We start from the raw sequence: 17,721 nt of genomic DNA on the forward strand, positions 1-17,721 counted from the left end.
TGTTCTATTTCAATACATTTTTAAATTTTTATTTTCTGTGGTAGTAACTATTGTGTTTTAAATGTAAATCACTGTATGTGCTATTGCTATGTGTTATGTGTTTATTCTTTTTGTGTGTGATGGGGAAGGTTCTCTGACATTTTATATCCTCAACTATCTTCCTAAGTATGTTTAACTTAAGAAATAAAATAATAATTGTAAAGTAATTTTTATACACTGCTGATCTTTTAATATCATGCATAGGATTGTTGATTTTACATCCCTAATTTATATCTGTTTCAATGACAAGTTAAATGGTAAAAAAAAATAATATTACTTTCTTATTATACTTTGCCTTATGAATATTTACATAACCATGCCTATTTATATCAGAATTAAGCAATGCTGCTAAATGATGCTAAACATGAACAACTCATTTTAAGACACTGTACTGCTGGTGTTGGTCTTCAGTTGTATAGTATATGCTACTTTGCATGTGGTAGGCTCTTCTCATATCTGTGAAACCCTTCTGTGACCACTATTCTCTGTCCTGCCTCTACCACTGAAGCTGTACAAGGCAGATCTGGCAGGATACTACTTGCCACTCTTCATGATGTCATTGTCCAGAGACCTATGTGGGACTTAAATAGCCTTCAGGGTATATAGGCATGGATCAGTCCATTGGTGCTTTCTGTTCTTGCCTATCCTTAGTTTTGAGAATTTTATTGGCAGCATTAATGGTGGCGTAAAAGGAGTTCTGGGTGGGTATCAGTCTTCCAAACTGTTCCCGTCTTGCACCTTGACCAAAGCTTTTGAAATAAACCCACAATCAATTAACTAATTAATTTTAATTAAAGTTTATTGGGGTGGCAATTGTTAGTAAAGTTACATAGATTTCAGGTGTACAATTCTGTATTACATCATCTATAAATCACATTGCATGTTCACTACCCAGAGTCAGTTCTCCATCCATTTGGTCCCCTTTATACTCATCTACCACCCACCTCCCCCTTACCTTCTGGCAACCACTAAACTATTGTCTGTGTCTGTGAGTTTTTGTTTCTCATTTGTTTCTCTTGTTCTTTTGTTGTTTTTGGTTTATATACTACATTTCAGTGAAATCATATGGTTCTCTGCTTTTTCTGTCTGACTTATTTCACTTAGCATTATAATCTCAAGATACATCCATGTTGTCACAAATGGTCCTATTTCATTTTTTCTTACCGCCGAATAGTATTCCATTGTGTATATATATACCAGAATTTCTTTATCCATTCATCTATCGAAGGACATTTTGGTAGTTTCCAAAGACTGTATTCAGGTGCTATGAAAATGGAAAGTGTGTCCCCTCACTAGAACTTTTAACTTTTATTTAATTACTTTGTTGATTCTGCTGGTGGGTGACTAGTGAGGAGAACTTTCAATAACTAAGTATATGAGTTTGATACAGTTTAAAATAAAAGAAGTTGTGTTGCCTTACAGCTGCCAAACCGGTAGTTCCCCCGCACAGATCCTGTGGCACCAAAGGAAGTGTCTCCGCAGAGCAGAGTCCCAATGGAATGACATCGGTCATTCCCCCCTCTTATCACATGGTTTCTAAATAATGACTCCATCTCCTGGGATTGTGTGCGTGTGAAGGCACAGTACATATTGGAGCACAATGGGGACAATTAGGGAAAACAGCCAGCAGGCACAGAAATCACAGACCATAGAAAAAACAATTTTACTTCCTTATATATCCACCAATAAAAGAGATGTGTTTGGCCCGATTTGGGGCTCAGTCCTTGAGACTTGAGTCCCTTGGACTCACTTGCACTCTGTTCTTGGCTCCTGTCTTTCTTAACCCTGCACCGCCCTTCTTATTTCCCACAGCTCTTATCATGCAGGACCCGACAAAGTTGAATTCACTTTTCTTGATTTTTAAACGGAGTCAGAATTTTTCTCTGTCTTCAGTTTTGCAGTTGGAATTTTTAATAATTTTCTTCTTTCAAAACACATCCAACAGTTTCTGAGGAAGAAAAATATGAATTTCTTGACATTTCAATTACAAGGCTTTATATTAAATTACACCAATGACAAGGCTTTACATTAAATTTCTTGAACCAAGTGCGAGAAAACACGATCTTGAGGGGAATTTGATTTGCATGTTGCTGAACTGTTTGATGTCATCCTTTGGAGCCCAGCAAAGTGCACAACGGGTCACCTGATTTCTTACGGCAGAGGCTGAAATGGGAAATTGAAAAGAAGGAAGAATCTCATTCCACTCTAGTTATTTGGTTAAAGTTCACTTTAAAAATATGAAATGTCTCATTCAGTTTAATGTATGCAAATGAAGCCTACAGAGCATGACAGAAATCAAATGGCAAAGACTTCCCCAATTGCTGTAACTGAGAGTAAAGCAGTTTTGTATCATTTTTAAGGAAGATGCCACAAAATATTGTTGATGTGCCTGGAGATTGTATTGAAGATCTTTGTAGATATGGAGGAGATTAATAATTTAGGATTCAAATTAACAAGAAGGTGAGTAATTTAGCAAAACATTAGAGGGCTTTCATCTCTTCTAAATTAATATTTTTTTTCAAGTTAGAAAATTAATTCAGGACGCTATGCTCCCTTGATAAATAAGTTTGTATATATAAATAAATTATCCAAATAATTTAGCCTATAGAAGTCCTTTGGCTCAAAACACCCAGGTAATTAACACAAAACAAAAATGTTTTCTTTGGCTCTGTTCATATGAACTATTGCCACATTATCAGCTCATTTTGTATATATTTTTTTATTTCATTTTAAATAGTAAAATAACAAATGTGGCTATTCTTTGAGAACTCTAAAGTGTATTCAATTTTGGTGGCTATATTTAGTATTGTTAGTATTCTACTGCTAGGTAAATCCTATATTTCTAGGGCACATGTGTTATATGTTTCAGTCAAGAACTTTCATTGACTCTTCAGTTTTGTTACTACTTTGTCTTTACTTAGAGTTTTCCCTTCACTTGCTTGTGGGCTTGTCATATTCTCTGATAGACGTATAATAATTCAGTCTCTGAAGACCCCACTGTTTAATGCAAAGGTAATATATTCATATATTGATCTAAAACTTGGCTGAATTTGAATTTCAGGAAGCAATTTAGTCCCTTGAATTTTGGAGAGATTTATATTTTAAATTATGCTAAGTAAAATTTTATTTATTAAAGAAATCTATGCACATAATTTGAAGGTCAAATAATTTAAAAAGGATTTAAACAAAGAAGTATATGCAATATTATTCCATAATATACCAGTACTTTCCATTAGAGATTCTAATTAATAATTTATGCTTCTTCTCTTATTATTTACCCTTCTGTTTCAACTTATACATATTCTGGTGTTTCTCAATGTATTGGTTTTAGATATTTATCGATTAACTTTATTTTATAGAAGTTAAATATTTAGCTTTCTTTGAGTTCCCTTTTTTTTTTTCCTTTCCCATTTCACAATGTTTTATTAAATCAATATTCAGTGTATATCAGTATGATTTTATAGATGTTCACTACTGAACCAAATGGCATATATGTTATGTAATATATAAGTGATTACATATATATATATATATATATATAATAAAACTTAAAAGAAAAAATATATATATACATGCCACAAAATATATATATGATATATATATGTATATATATATATATATATATATGCACTTTTTTCTTTTATGTTTTATTTTCCTAGATTTAATAGTTGTCATCTTCTGCATGTGCTTAATTTTCTGTGGACATTGTGCTGTACTTGTCCAAATATTCCAACTTATTTTTAAAATATTAGCAATATAATTGTGCAATGCTTAAATTCATCCAGTATTCTATTAGTTGAATTTCCTCCTGCTGGTATGTTCTCAGACCCCTTGGCTCTCTTACTCCAAAAAGGAATGCTTGCTGTCTATGCCAGAACTCTCATCTTTGGTATTCTCTTTGTTCCTCTCCTGCACTGGAGGCCGGGCAAATGTCACCAGAGATAGGGCCAGCTTCACAGGCATGCAACTTATACAAAATCCTATGTCTTTATCTTTTTCAAAAATGACTTTATTTTGTTGAATCATATTATCCTGATATTTCTATTAAATGGCACATAGAGATAAAACATTTGGCATAAATATCTTTAGTCCCCATTTGAGTTTGTTTATAAAACTTCAGGTTGTACTCAGAATTGTGAAGGCATTTTTAAATTAAATTGATGGGGGTGACATTGGTTAGTAAAATTATGTAAGTTTCAAGTGTACATTTCTATAATACATCATCTACATATTGCATTGTGTGTTCACTACCCAGAGTCAGTTCTCCTTCCATCACTATATATTTGATCCCTTTTACCCTCATCTACCACTAAACTATTGTCTGTCTATGAGTTTTATTTCTTCATTTGTTTTTCTTGTTGTTTTGTTGTTTTCAGTTTTATATACCACATATCAGTGAAATCATATGCTTCTCTACTATTTCTGTCTGACTTATTTTGCTTAACATTATAATCTCAAGATCCATCCATGTTGTTGCAAATGGCAGTATTTCATCTTTTCTTATGGCAGAATAGTATCCCATTGTGCGAATATACCACATCTTCTTTATCCAATCACCTATCAAAGGACAGTTCCTTTGTTTCCATGTCTTGGCCACTGTGAATAATGCAGCATAGATGTGCATAGATCTATATGGAAAATGTTTTCAGATTTTTGAGGTTGATACCCAGAAAAGGGATTAATGGGTCCTAGGGTAATTTTAGTCTTATTTTTTTGAGTAATCTCCATACTGTTTTCCATAGTGGCTGTATGAATGGGACTATATCAAACTAAGAAGTTTCTGCAGAGAAAGAAACTATCAACAAAATAAAGAGGCAACCAATTTAATGGGAGAAGATATTTGCAAACAACACCTCTGATGATATATAGAACTCATACAACTGAACAACAAAAAAAGCCCCACATAATCTAATTTAAAAAAAAAATGGTAGAGGACCTGAACAGGCACTGCTCCCAAGAAGACATGCAAAAGGCTGACAGATATATGATAAAATGCTCAACTTCACTAGCTATTAGGGAAATGCAAATCAAAACCACAATGAGATATCACCTTGTACCAGTTAGGCTATTATCAATGAACTAACCCCGTACCTCACTTAGACCCTTTTTCAAGTCTCCTAACTACAGTGAGACAAGTAATAACAAATGTTGGAGAGGCTGTGGAGAAAAAGGAACCATCATACACTGCTGGTGAAGACATTTTTGTACTGTCATCTAATTTTTAGTGTTATTATTGCCAAGATGACATCATTCTCATTTTCAATCTTAACATTCTGAATATATTTTCTCACCTAGAGATTTTAGAATTTTGTCTTTGTCCTTGGCTTTTCACAAAATTTTCCTTTTTCTACTACTTAATAAGCCTTTTCGTGTACAGACATAAGTTTTAATTTGGAAAAATTTGTCTGTATTATACTTTTAAAATATTTTTCTCTCATTTCTTCCTTCATTGTTAATTATGCTATGTGTTGGCTGTTGGATTTGCTGGAATAGTCTGATTTTTTCCATCTCCTTGACCTATCTTCCATTGTTTCATCATTAACTTCTTACTGATTAATTCAAGTTTGTTTTCAATGTTTTTATTGAACTTATAAGTCCAGTTATAATATTTTAATTTGTAAGAGCTCATTGTTTTTACTGAATATTTATTTTTGTAGTATATGCTTTTGTTTATGTAATATCATAGCTTAGAGAGTTATTAATTATAGTTTCATTGCATGAGAATGAAACTATATTATTTTTTTTACTCTGGGTTAATTATGTTTTGTTTTTATTTTTCTTTCTATGTAATAAGCTCTCCCAAATGGCTGCTGATTTTTAGATGTCCATTCACATGTAACAGTGAGGCATGAAAGAGCTAATTAGACTCTCAGTGTTCATAGTCATGTTTGCCAATATCTGGAGGTCTGTTCTCTTTGGCCATTCTTCTCTGGAAAATAGACATCTGGTCAGCCCTGCATAATGTGTGAGGCTCAATGCAAACTGGAAATGCAGAGACCCTTTTTGAAAAATTGAGAATATCAAGACAGTAACAGAAGGGTATTAAACTAAGAATGTGGTCCTTCTAAGCATATGGTCCTACAAGACTGCAAACCTATGAAGCTGGCTCTGTTCTCTAGTAGATAATTGCCTGTCTACCAATGATCTGGGAACTGCAGTTCTCTACAGTGAACTGATTTTGGCTATTTAGACTTCAATGAAAACCCAATTTTTCAGCCCCGTACCTCACTTAGACCCTTTGCTTTCCCTTTGCTTCCATTTAAAAGCCCATCTCCAATTTCTAGTGAGAATAAGGAATGCATTTCCTGTAAGTGGAGTGGTGTGTTTCAGCAGAGTGGTAAGAGGCTGGCACCATGGTGTTCATCTTCCATGTGTACAGATCTTTAAGCCACCATCCCCATTTCAGCCTATATGTTATAGCTTTATTCTGGAAACTTGAAGTCCAAAGTCCCATGAATATATTTTGTTTTTAATTTCTGTCTTTTAAAGACTTAACTGTAGTTTTTTCAAGTCTCCTAACTACAATTCATCTCATTCTTCTATCTGCTTTCCATCATCCAAAGATTTGTTGCAATCTCTTGTCTGTGCTTATCTTCTTTCCTATTCTCTTTGTTCTTGTAATTTTGTACCTTGTTTTCTTCCTTAGTCTCATTTAATATGGGTTAGTGTGTAATTGATATGTATGTTCAATTGATCATAACAGATTTGAGTAATGATCTTCAAAATGTTATTTTAATATTTTAAGTAAATACATTGAAAATAAGGAGACGCCTTACCTCATTTCTAATCCATTTAAGTGTAACATGATATATATTAAAAATAAACAATAATTTAAAAAGATAAACTTTATTGATATTTCTTTGGTTATTTTGGAAAACAAGGTGGAAATTGAGGAGAATAAGAATTTAAGATTGAGGTGGCATATTGAAAATTGATTGAAATAAATACGGTTTTAACCATCTCTTAAAACAACATGGCAGCTCTGCTTCCAAGTTCACACACAAAATAAGTTTTGTCTTCCCTTAATGAAAAGAATGAATAAGTGCTCTAGCTGACTACCTTGATTTCCTAATTTTCATAAGTCATTAATATTCATTGCTATTGTGGCTAATGAGAAAATGAGGTGCAATCAAAACTTTTGCCAAATTTAAGAATGGAAGAGAATAACTGTCGTAAAAATGTCATTGTTTTTAAATGAACACTACCCTTTTTGGTGATTTGCTTCTCTAAGTCTCATTAAGATCAACTTTACTCTTATACAGTAGAAACAGGATTATGTCCTGATATTTAAAAATATATTCCTGTAAAGAGATAAATTATTTCTTTTTAAATATCCACCTCAAAACCAATCAAGGAATTTTTTTGAAAATCACTTAGAAACATGTCACTTGCAATTTTCCACTTAACACTTAGGGATGAAAAAGGACATAGAGTGTGTATGCAAGTACAATATCTTGTTGGAGAAAGGGTGGTGACCATAGAGTGAAACGTTCGTTGCATATGCATCTCTTGGTCAGAAGTTTCCTTGGCATAAAGGAACCAGGTTATTATGTGGAGATAAATAAAATAAAGCCTTAACTCATTTCAAATCTCCTCATAAAGACCAGGAGAAATATATCATTCTGATGAGTAACATGTCTTTCTTTCAACACCGTTCTCCTAATGACCATGCCCCTTTAGACCAATAATAGACATTTGTTTCAATGAACACCTACATTTCTCCATTCTTGATGTCTTTTGATGTTAGCATAAAGACATAGCAAGGAATCTGGTACCAGCAGAAAGTGAAATCAGAAAGATTTGTGTCTTGAGTCCTGGCTTACCACTTATTAGCAAAGAAACATTGGGTGAATAAGAAATTCAGCCTAATATAAAAGTTTTCAAAATTGTCTGCAATTGAAATTACTTAGGAGTTTATAAATATATATTCAGCATTAATACTTATTCCAGGTCAAATAAATGGTAAACTCTGGGGTTGCGGCCTGGACTCACAGAGCTCTCTTGGTGAGCCTAAAGTCCAGCAAGGGTTGCAAACTGTTGCCTCTAAGCCTCATTTTCCTCACCTTTAGAATGGGTGTAATAATAGCATCAGTGTCATAGGGTTACTTTAAGAATTAAATGAAGAAAATCCATGAATATAACATAGCACAATGCTGGAACATTATAAATAATTTATATATCCCTGGCTAAACTATAAATATGATTAAAGAAGAGATTGTATCCACCTTGTTTACTGTTTCATACATGGCACATTGAAAGTACTTTTTGTGGGTTCAATGAATCATTTGCTCTGTCTTTGAGAGGCATTGAAGTGTTGACTTTTGCTCAGCCTCAGAGACCCTTCTAAAAGAAAGAAACAAACAAAAATATTAACGAGGTTTTGCTGCAGAATCACCTTTTTCCTAAGTGATTAATTCTAGTTATTATGTCTTTCCAGCTGATGCACAATCTCACCATAACATGTACCTGTATCTGTCTTCCATTTTACCTATAGAACTTTCTTTTTGTAATTTCTTCCACCTTCCTCTTTTTCCCTCCTCCCTTCCTCCCTCCCTCTCTCCTTTCCTCTCGTTTTTCTTTCCTTATTTTCCTTTTCTCTTCCCTCCGCACTATTTTATTTTTTCCTTTTCTTTTGCCCTTTCCCTCTCATTCACCCCCTCATCTCTCTCTTTCTGTCTCTATCATGGATAATCTTTCTTAAAACTTTTGGTTCCAGGATAAACAGCTCTTCTCTTAAACTTACCTGACAGCATCCTGTCTACTCACCACAGACAGTCATTGGAAATTTGTCTTGTGAGTAGCAATACCCTCCTTCGTTGTACTTAACTGCTACAGAACCTTGACTACTCAGCCTTGCAAAGGACAAAATAATTGCAGGTTATAGCTCCAACATTCAAATTGTTCTCCTTCCATAGAGCCAATTTGAACATTATCCATTAAATAATGTTTATGCATTCATTCCACAAATATATTTTGGGTCATTATCCTGTGTCAGGCCTTTTATTGATACTAAACTAAACAAACATTCATCTGGCATCTGAGAAGGACACAGCCTGTAGAAGCTTCAACAAATGAGCAGATTATTATTGTACAGTATGATATGTGCTGCAGGGGAAATATCAAGTGCCCTCCCCAGACACTGTGGAGTGCACAAGGCAAGGGTCTTCACTCAGTGTTGGCCACATGGGAGGTAGGGCCAGCCATTATGCCATCTGAGCTCTGGTTTAAAGAAGGAAGGTAGGAGTCAGCTTTGTGAGGAGTAAAGGGTAAGGGAGGTGAGATGTGGCTAGGTATTCTGTGGTATGAGGAGACTGGTGAGAAATGAGTATGGAGAATTTAGAAGCCAGGTGTTAAGGAGCTTAGGATTTATCCTTGGGATAGAGGACAACCCTTAAAAATTGCTTAAATATTTGGATAATGCATGATGAAATTTCCTTAAAAATCATATTTTCCTGTTGGTGTGGGGAAAGGTAGGAAGGGCAACTGAAAACATTTAAGGAAAATACAGGAGAAAAAATTATATATATATATGCCATTTTTAAGCCAGCTCAAAATAATCTCACCTTTATTATAATAGGAGAAACTTATTGAGTACCTACTATATGCCAGACATTTTACTAAGAAGCATAAAAATAGTAACTACCATATAAGGTAGTTTCTATTATTATAGAATTATTAGTATTAGTATTATTTGAGATAGTAACTAGAAGTAGTTAACTAGACAGACATAGAAGCTATGCCACCTGAGGTCAAATCTTCGCTGTACCACTTATTTTCTGTGTGACTTTGGACAAATCACTTGATGCACATAAATACTCACACACAAATTTGACATTACTCTTGTGGTAGTTCAGGGTTTCTTCAACCCATACCTGTCCCTTCTTTGTTCAGTGGATTTTAATAAGACAGTGAAAAGCGGTAATCTGAGTGAAGTCGAACTCTATATCTCTATCAAAGAAATAAACAAACATTAAACAACAAAAGTAGATGAAATGTCTTGCCTGCAAGTAGTGACTCTGAAATTTGGAGCAGTTTAAAGCAGTAGAACGGCCTAGGAGTAAACGATTCCCTGGTGCCCTTTGTGTGAAGAGGAACTTTATTTTTACTATTCAGCAACTTCATAGAAAGTGCATGTGCCTTTTTGGAATCTGCTCTTTATGGTTTCTTGGACAGGTGAATAAACCTCTCTTTGCTTAATTTCCTACTCCAAATCTAGATAACATAATAGTACTGAATTCATAAGATTCTGTGAAGAGTAAATGAGCTAATAAATATAAGATACTTAAGTAGTGCTGGTACACAATGCCACCATCTATATTATTTATTATTATTATTATTGTTATTATTATTAAAATATCCATTGGATTTTATGTGTTTGCATGTTTGTTTAATAGTGAGTTGGATGTAATTCTAACTTTAAGCTTTGAAAATGTTAGGGCCATAAGCGGGTACGTATCGTCTTTGCTTGCTGAACTGTGCTTCTTGTCTGCCTTGCTGTCAAGGAGAGCTTCTCAATGGTTTGGAATAGTGTTTGGGGGAAGGAACTAGCTAGAACAAATCGCGGTTGCAGTGGATATCCCTTTTCTGTGGAAGGTGATGGTCATCTCCAGGGGACCCGCTTGGGGAAGGCAATTTCAAAAATAGACGTTGCAGGCACGAAGCATGTTCAGTGTGAGAAATGAGCTTTCTGCAGGAATATTGAAGACAATGCTCATAGAAGATGATTCATGTATTCTTGTTACCTAATATGAGAAATGAATGGTGGTGGTTTTTGTTTGTTTGTTTTTGTTTTTTCCTGGGGAAGGAAAGATCTCTCAGTGGTATGATTAGGATATGACAAAAAGTTGAGGCATTTTTCAGATGATTGAGAAGTGCACTTGTGAAGGAAAGATGTCAGCTGCACACTGAATAACCTTGGGGAAAGGTGAAAGAATAAAATGCCTTAGAGATTGAGATACACAGATGGATAATGCAGAGTGTGATTCTTTGAGCTGTAACATGCGGTGAGAGCTGGGAAGGCTTTTGCACTGGTGCTTGACTGGTTCCTGAATTTAGAACAAGTTTTTTGCAAGGCAGAAATTTCTGCGGTAGCATAAGTTTTTCAGCACCCAGCAGAGAAAGGATAAACCAACTTGCTGTTCTATGTGATTAGATTCCCCCCCCCCCCAGTATTGTGGCCTGTACTAGAAATAAGTGACACAAAATCAAAGATCAAACACAGGCTTACATTGGGTAGCTCCTGGTGAGGGAAAGGGTAACCAACTTCAGCGTGCAAAATCCCATGATCTTATTCAAGATTAAGTGCAGGAGAAGCAAGTTGAGGGAAAAAACAACATAAAACAAAAACTAAGATTGGGTGGCTGGAATGAGGTCTTTGCCTCACATTCACATCTCCTTGTAGAAGGGAGAGTTAGACATTAAGAAGTGATTTGACACAATTGCAGCCCTGGAAAAAGACAGCTGGGATCAGAAGATTATGAGTTTCAAATTGGGGTGGAATGCCGTGAAGCTCTGCAGGACTCAGGAAGTTACCACTGGTGTTGACCATTCTCTTCCAGTACAGACAAGAATGAGCAACTTCCCCAGAGTCTTCCCAAGGAAGAAATCCCTTCTTATTGTTGTAAAAAGGTGTGAACATCCACAGAGCAATGGTGTTGGAAAATAGGCAAGGGTTCCAGACCGGAGTCAGTAGAACTCCAAGGATTGAGACTGAACACTGACTTTGAGTTGCGTCACAGAAGTTTCAAGCAATTTAAAGTTGGTTGAAGGCTCAGTAAAAAGGTATCAGCAATAATTATGGGAAATTAATGCACAGTCGTACTGGATAGTGAATACCAAGTCACTACCACTTCCAGCTGTTGGAATGACACTTGATCTGTGTCTGTGTAGAATAATTTACAAAGTTACAGTTCTTCGTACTGATTATAAACACACTCCAATAATCTGGGGAATAGTGTGCTGAGGCTAGAGTTTTGCAGAAGAGACTGTGGAAGCTGCTCAGTAATGCCACTTTTACAAAGCTTTGTCCAGAATTGAAAGTCATAATTGAGTAAATGCTCTATTTGAGATCAACTGAAATGTGTTTTTCATGCCGCATCCTATTGTTCCCAACAGGATGGGTAATAGTGTCTTTCCATACCCTGCAAAAAGAGCCCTGTTTAAGACACCAGGAAATGTTTTAAATACGGTTTTCTGAGACATTTAAGGTAGATTTGGTTTTAATCATTCCTGAGCCCCTAAGTGTTTTTAAAAGGGTAGTTACAAGACAGAGTATTTTTCTGTCTTTATAAGATAGACATGTTCTACTTAAAAAGGAAATAGAGCTTAAAAAAGTAAAAATAACCCAGAACTTTGAGAGTGCTGTAGAATGATGGCTTTTTCTGTGATCATTTTTTCTAAAGAGAGCTTAATAAAAACTTTTAATTAATGCCATTAGCTTGTAGCCTGGCATATATTATGGGTCACTGAATATAGGAATACATAATAAATCTTGTAAAATTGGGACACATACGGATAATAGCCTGCTGAAGAAACAGACTCTGGATCACTCCAAGAGCGATCACTGAATCATCACAAGTCCAAGCTGTTCTGGGCTGACTTTGCAGCATGAATGGTTTCAATTTCAGATTAAAAGAGTAGGGGTAGCCAGATAGCCATCAAAGAAGAGGCCTCTCTTCAGAACCCCATACACATGTGGAGAACTCAATGTAGAGTATCATCCTCAAAATTAATCTGCACAAAACTGAGTTTTTGGTATTACCTCCCCAAATGGCTCCTTCCATCTTCTTCCTATCTGGAAATGGCAACTCGGTCCTATTTCCTCAGGTCAAGACTTTGGATTGATTCTTGACTCCTTAGTTCTCTTTTTCATACCCATTCCACTAGCAAAACCTATTGAATCTTCTTACCACCCCCACATTTCCCCTGATCTACACCACAACCGTTTTAAGCCTGAGTTATTCCAGTACTTTTTATATGGTCTCCCTTGATCCATCCTTGTTCACAGTGGTATTCATTAGGACCTTTTGCGAATATCATGCCTCTTACCCTGGCCATGTAGTAGGAATCTACTTTTCTCTTCACTTAAACTCATGTTTTGGTCATTTGACTTTGTTCGCCACTGAATGTATAAGAATTGATATGTAACCTTTCTGGCAGTAGCTTTGAGAAGCAGTATGACTGATGGAGCTCCCATAATCCATCCACTGTAGTTCCCGTTATGAGCTCAACTCCCTTACAACTCTAGGTAGATACTCATATGTAGGATAAGAGAAAATTCAGTTTTGTTGTTTTAAGCCACTGAGACTTTCAGCTGGCAACCAGCTTAACTTTGCCTATCCTACTGATGAAGACATTATTCCAGGAGATGCAAGAACAAAAATCCCCAAATATATGGCAGTGGTTATGAAGCTAGGTGTTATATGTCAAGGAAATATTATTAGAGTCTGGATGGTTGATGATTCACATTATGTAGTGGTAAAAGTTGAACATGTGGTAACATGAAAAACTAATATTGTATCATTGTACTTGTAGCTTCACACAAGACAATGAGCAACAAAATTAATAACTTGAATTTTTTTAACTTTTGACTTAATTTTGACATGCTACAATAGGAATGATGTACAGGAATTGGTTGACTTGCAAGGAGGAATGAAAGGGATTAAAGAAAGTTCAGAAATGTGGTCACTTGCAGAATAAAGATGCAACCAATTTTTATTTCCGTGCAGTAAAAATAAAACTGTGAATGCCTTTAAAAACAAAGACTAATTAAAATTCAACCTAGCAGCAGCAAGGATCAAAACAAAAGTGTGGTCATCAGACACATTTAAAAATCTCTGAATGAATTAATTCTTCACTTAGTAAATATTTTCAGTTGAACCAGAATCCTAGAGAAAAATACTAGGGATGTGCCTCTCTTAGGATATATGTCAAGTTTTAATTCACAATTAAATCCAAAGAAAAGGGTATATTTTCAAAAGAACTGTAAAATTATTGGCATATAGACAACATAAAATAAATAAAAATAAAATGACTGTAGCTTTGAGAGAATGGTCCAAACCCCACCAGCCTGTGAAAGTGTGACTATTAAAGATGTAAAATACTCCCTGGGCCCCAAACCTACTAGAGGTAAGGAAGACTTCGCAAGCTGCTTAGGTCTCCATGAGGTGACATTTTCTTATATCCTTTTTAGGTTTATCCAGTGAGGATAATGTATAAAGGTCAGAGCCAAGGACCCCTAAGAACTGTAGGCAGGTGCAGGCTGGATAACTACTCTCATGGAGGAAACCCCTCAAAATGGCCACTCAGTGGGGTAGGAGTGCAGAATTTCTATGGTTCATTGGTTTCTAGGTACCCTCCTCCATCTTCCGTTTTCTGAATAGGAATGTTTATTTAGTCATTCCATTTCTCCTCTGTGAATCTAGTGGAGATAGGGGTGGGAGTGGGGGTAGATCACGTGAATGTGTGTGTGTGTGTGTGTGTGTGTGTGTGTGTGAGTGTTTAATTTGTTATATCTCTAGAACAAGAAGTAGCACATCTACACTTATAAAGATATACTCATTAGATGTTGTGCTTTAATATATGATAATATTATTGGACAGGATTTTTGAGTTTTGCCTCTTGGGGAAGGTATTAAGATATGTTGTATGTGGGGAAGGGAGTGAACCCAATGTTTATGACTATATAGGAAGAATGTTGGGCAGTCGTGGTATTCAAAAGAGTCTGTTATGTTTCATTAAAAAAAAACAAAAAAAAACAGTATTGAAGTTCTTTACCTAATTGAATGTAGTCAGGGTCGAGAGATTTATATGAGCCAGTGAAATGTGTGTATAAGTGATGGTGTCACTCAGAGGCAGAATCTTGAAGAGCCAATGCATGGTTTTTCATGCCTTTGTCTTTATACTCTGGTTATGGAAGCGAGTCCATTGGTTTGGGTCTGAGTAACAGCAATGAACATAACCACTTTCTGGCCAATAGAGTAGGTGTGGAACAAATGAGAACGAGCTTTATGGTTGTAAATCACTGAGGTTCTTAGGGTGTTTATCACTGTAGCATAACTTAGCTTATCCTAATTACTATAAACCCAACTTCTATTCTCAAGGCAGAAGCAAGAAGGATCATCTTCAAACATGTCGTATTATTCACTCCTCTTCAAGAACCTCTCCAATGGCTCAGAGTGAAAGATAGTCTTAATGTAAACTTTGTTCCTTCTCACATTCTGACCTAATTTCCTTTGACTCTCCATTTCATTCTTTCTATTGTAGCCACACATTTGTGATCTTGCTTTTCTTAAGTATGGTCAGCACATTCACACTTGGCCTTCACTGTTTCTTCTGCCTAGAACACTCTTATTCCAATTATACACGTGACTTTCCCTCTCACCTCCTTCATATGTGCTCAAGTATCACTTTATCAGTAATACTTTCCTGACCACCCTTTATAAGATAAAGCAATAAAACTTGCTCTTTCATTTCCATCTTAATCTGCTTCCCTTTCCTCCAAAACACTTACCACTCATGAACATATGGTATATTTACTGATATACCACCCTCCAATCTCTGCATATTGTCACATACACTGCAATCTATACTATCTGACTAAGAGCAGTTACTTAATAAATATTGAATGAAAGAAAACTAGAAGGGAAAAAATTCAACATACATTGTTTTTGGAGGTACTGATGTATTTATATAATATAATTTTGTTTGGAAGAATCTAGGGACTTTGAAGGAATGCAGGAATAACCTCATTAGGGGTCTAGTAATCTCGAAAATGTAGGAATGAACTAATACTTGATGTACTATAGTTGACTATTCTCTGTTAAAATCTGTGGAAAGAATGATTTCCCAATTTCCCCATCTTCATCCACTGCTCTTGGGAGAGTTACGATAGTGAACAGATACTAGATGAATTAACATGCCTTTGTATACTTCTGCTGGCCAGCCAGGAGCCTTTACACACTGAGGTGCTAAACTGGAACACTTAAAAGAGGAGCTATATCTAAGAATTTAGGAAAAATTAAGACTATGACACTTGTTGATTGAGAGGATTATGAATGACCTATCTATAAATTTCAGTTTTTGTACCAAAAGACTTTTATAAATACATACAAAGAGTATATGTATGAGGTGCTTTTTCTAAGGATTGATAATAACTCTCTCCAACACATAATTTACTATGCTAAATTGGATCATAGGGACAATAGTATATTGACTCTTTAGTGAACCAAATTTTAGTCATGATTTATCAGACTTTAGATGTATGGATGTTGGTTTTCTATCCTCTCGAGTTCCTGAGATCACTGACTACATGGTAAATGAATAGATTGAATGACTATGGATGATAGAATCACAATCTCTCTCAAAAAAGAAAGATAAGTCTCAGGTCCGCTTTTAATATTTCTGGGGCTCATGGCAAGAGTACAAATGGAGGCCCAAGTAATGGTGTATTGATGTTTAAATTTATAAATCAACCAACAGACCTCTTATTTTGACAAATATACTTTCTTAATGACCTAGAAGGTGGAATTAAATTTAGAATGTAGAATTCTTAGATTCTGCATTCTCAGGACCCCATTATACTCTTGAAAATTATTGAGGACCCCAAAGAGATTTGTTTATGTGAATTATATTGATTGATATTTACCATATTAGAATTTAAAATTGGTTAACTTAAAATATATAATTATTTAAATATCATTAATGCATATATTATTTTTTTGTAAGATGTAACTGTTTACAAAACATAGAAACTCACATTATTTTGTATTTTTTTCTATTGTTTTTGATGTTTGGCTTGAGAAAAGACATTGGGTACTTAAATGTATTGCTGCTTTCATTTTGTTACATATCACATATCATGCAGCTTCTGAAAAATGCAACTGGGAAAGCATGGAAGTGAAAAAGTGAATAACCTCTTAGAATTTTTATAAAAAAGAGTTTTGATCGTGTGGTCTCCCAAAAGGTTCTTGGATAGCCTCAGAGATCTGCAGATCACATTTAGAGAACTACTGTCCTAGTTTTTATTCATTTAATGACTCAAAAGCTGCACTGCCCAATAATAGTCATGTGTGGCTTTTTTAAGGGTAAATTTATTGCAATTGAATAAAGTTAAAAATTCAAGTTCTTATTCTCACTAGTCACCCTTCAAGTACTTTGACCAAAAGAGAGGAGAGCAATCTACCTACAGTTGGATCAGGCGAAACAGCAAAGTGTTAAAGTCATGAGAGGATGTGTAAGAAGAGTACTTTCCAGAAACTAGTGTGAGGTAGACATGATCGGGAATATCCTGGCATTTGAAGAATTTGTATCTTAAGCCCTTCAGATACTCTGGTGGTCGGGATGGTCTTTCTGAAGCCTAAACTAAGGTATTTCCTGGTATGTGTCTTTTGGCTTGAAAATACCTGGGAATAACCCTTTTTAATGCCTTCCCCTGACTGTCAGGAATGCTTAAAAGGATTCTATCAGACTTACCACTCAGAGATGAAACGTTTGAAGTGCACTGTCTGGTTTAGGTAATACATTGGCAGCAACTACTTTATTTCAAAGAAAAATCCATCAATTAACAACTGAACATGACAGATAAAGTGACAGTGTTTCTCTGTTCAAAAGAGGTAGCTAAAGAAAAGCGAACACTAGGGATCTGAAAAAGAAAAATCATCCCTGGGGAAGGAAAAAAAAGAGC

The 17,721-nt window shown here is 35.3% G+C and overlaps 1 long non-coding RNA gene across 1 annotated transcript in view; it reads right to left on the reverse strand.

The window, feature by feature from the left end:
- Positions 1-935: 935 nt before the first annotated feature.
- The window catches only part of LOC141570377 (uncharacterized), a 42,118-nt gene continuing 25,332 nt past the window's right edge, over positions 936-17,721 (reverse strand). The window contains exon 3 of the long non-coding RNA XR_012494381.1: positions 936-2,202. This is a non-coding gene — a long non-coding RNA (uncharacterized LOC141570377). The remainder of the gene's footprint in view (positions 2,203-17,721) is intronic.

The sequence above is a fragment of the Rhinolophus sinicus genome, linkage group LG03 (genome assembly GCF_036562045.2).
Source record: "Rhinolophus sinicus isolate RSC01 linkage group LG03, ASM3656204v1, whole genome shotgun sequence".
Lineage (NCBI taxonomy): Eukaryota > Metazoa > Chordata > Mammalia > Chiroptera > Rhinolophidae > Rhinolophus > Rhinolophus sinicus.